We start from the raw sequence: 2,500 nt of genomic DNA, 5'->3' as shown, positions 1-2,500 counted from the left end.
GCTCGATGCTACGGTCGCTCCAACATCCTGCCTCTGTAGCTGACAAGGGCAGACATAGAACTCATGCACTGACCAGATTTCTGAGAAACTCAATTTTTACGTACCAGCTCTAGCTTGGCCTGCCTTCGTAGAATAATGTTGATTAAAATACCAAACGACAAAACACATGAGCTGAATTTAACAGCAGAAACCAACATCGTGGCAGTGACACAAATCTTGCCGATGAGAAGCTTTCTGAGGTCTGTAATGCTTCTTCACAGAGTGTCAGGTGACACCTGTCTTGTCAATTTAGTTCCTGCTCAGTTTTATGTGAGTTCTAGATTGTTAGGAGGCCATTGTACCAATACATTTTAAGACACACTGCCACAGAGAAAGTTGTGACATACCCCAAGCTCCTCCTTGCCAAGCACTGCCAGACAGACTCTCGAAGGTTCCACCGAGATTTGAACTCGGATCGCTGGATTCAGAGTCCAGAGTGCTAACCATTACACCATGGAACCTACAGTGTCTGCACATCTGTTTGAAGTGTAGAAAACACTCAAGGAGGCTCAGCGAACAGCAACTAACCAGCAAGCATCAGAATGGTCTGGGATTTGAACTCGGGCCCACTTGGTCCCGTTCAGCAATAAAAGAAAAAAAACAAACCCCAACTCCAACAAGCCCTCAGATGCTCCTGCAACTAGCAAACGCAAAATGAAGGCTCACAGGTCCGTGAAGCGATCCAAGAATCTATTTTTGCCATATCTCCACTGCTTTGGCTGCATTCCTAAACCAATGATTAGAAAAATGTCAAGTCAAAGTTTAAACTGCAGATGAAGAACTAAGAAGAGCAGCGAGAAGTGGGTATGAAAACATGCAGACGCAGCTTTAGTCTTAATTGAATGTGGCATACGTTTGGCCCAGGAATGGCAGAATAGACTGAAACTGCTCAAGAAAAGATGCTGTAAAGACAGAAGAGGGCTCGTCCGGGATTTGAACCCGGGACCTCTCGCACCCTACGCGAGAATCTACAGTGTCTGCACATCTGTTTGAAGTGTAGAAAACATTCAAGGAGGCTCTGCGAACAGCAACAAACCAGCAAGCATCAGAATGTTCTGGGATTTGAACTCTGGCCCACTTGGTCTCTTCAGCAATAAAAGAAAAAAAAAAACAAACCCCAACTCCAACTAGCCCTCAGATGTTCCTGCAACTAGCAAACGCAAGATGAAGGCTCACAGGTCCGTGAAGCGATCCAAGAATCTATTTTTTGCCATATCTCCACTGCTTGGGCTGCATTCCTAAAGCAATGATTAGAAAAATGTCAAGTCAAAGTTTAAACTGCAGATGAAGAACTAAGAAGAGCAGCGAGAACTGGGCATGAAAACATGCAGACGCAGCTTCAGTCTTAATTGACAGCAGCATATGTTGGACTCTTGAAGGTTCCACCGAGATTTGAACTCGGATCGCTGGATTCAGAGTCCAGAGTGCTAACCGTTACACCATGGAACCTACAGCGTCTGCACATCTGTTTGAAGTGTAGAAAACACTCAAGGAGGCTCAGCGAACAGCAACTAACCAGCAAGCATCAGAACGGTCTGGGATTTGAACTCGGGCCCACTTGGTCCCGTTCAGCAATAAAAGAAAAAAAAACAAACCCCAACTCCAACAAGCCCTCAGATGCTCCTGCAACTAGCAAAAGCAAGATGAAGGCTCACAGGGCCGTGAAGCGATACAAGAATCTATTTTTTGCCATATCTCCACTGCTTGCATTCCTAAACCAATATTTAGAAAAATGTCAAGTCAAAGTTTAAACTGCAGATGAAAACTGAGAAGAGCAGCGAGAAGTGGGTATGAAAACATGCAGACGCAGCTTTAGTGTTAATTGACAGTGGCATACGTTTGGCCCAGGAATGGCAGAATAGACTGAAACTGCTCAAGAAAAGATGCTGTAAAGACAGAAGAGGGCTCGTCCGGGATTTGAACCCGGGACCTCTCGCACCCTAAGCGAGAATCATACCCCTAGACCAACGAGCCAAAGATTGCTGTTCAGTGGAGGTCACTTCGCCACGTACTTCAGTCTGCTCGATGCTACGGTCGCTCCAACATCCTGCCTCTGTAGCTGACAAGGGCAGACATAGAACTCATGCACTGACCAGATTTCTGAGAAACTCAATTTTTACGTAACAGCTCTAGCTTGGCCTGCCTTCGTAGAATAATGTTGATTAAAATACCAAACGACAAAACACATGAGCTGAATTTAACAGCAGTCCCGTTCAGCAATAAAAGAAAAAAAAACAAACCCCAACTCCAACAAGCCCTCAGATGCTCCTGCAACTAGCAAACGCAAAATGAAGGCTCACAGTTCCGTGAAGCGATCCAAGAATCTATTTTTTGCCATATCTCCACTGCTTGGGCTGCATTCCTAAACCAATGATTAGAAAAATGTCAAGTCAAAGTTTAAACTGCAGATGAAGAACTAAGAAGAGCAGCGAGAAGTGGGTATGAAAACATGCAGACGCAG

At 45.0% G+C, this 2,500-nt stretch overlaps 3 non-coding genes across 3 annotated transcripts; all 3 read right to left on the bottom strand.

Moving 5' to 3' along the window:
• Positions 1 to 428: 428 nt before the first annotated feature.
• trnaq-cug (transfer RNA glutamine (anticodon CUG)) lies at positions 429 to 500 on the bottom strand. Its single transcript has one exon. It is a non-coding gene; the product is annotated as a tRNA-Gln (tRNA).
• Positions 501 to 1,416: 916 nt separating this feature from the next.
• Positions 1,417 to 1,488, bottom strand: trnaq-cug (transfer RNA glutamine (anticodon CUG)). Its single transcript has one exon. It is a non-coding gene; the product is annotated as a tRNA-Gln (tRNA).
• Positions 1,489 to 1,941: 453 nt separating this feature from the next.
• Positions 1,942 to 2,013, bottom strand: trnap-agg (transfer RNA proline (anticodon AGG)). Its single transcript has one exon. It is a non-coding gene; the product is annotated as a tRNA-Pro (tRNA).
• Positions 2,014 to 2,500: the final 487 nt, after the last annotated feature.

Source organism: Carassius auratus, unplaced genomic scaffold (genome assembly GCF_003368295.1).
Source record: "Carassius auratus strain Wakin unplaced genomic scaffold, ASM336829v1 scaf_tig00214053, whole genome shotgun sequence".
NCBI lineage: Eukaryota > Metazoa > Chordata > Actinopteri > Cypriniformes > Cyprinidae > Carassius > Carassius auratus.
Note: the sequence above shows the minus strand (reverse complement) of the source record. Positions and strands in the feature narration are given on the sequence as shown.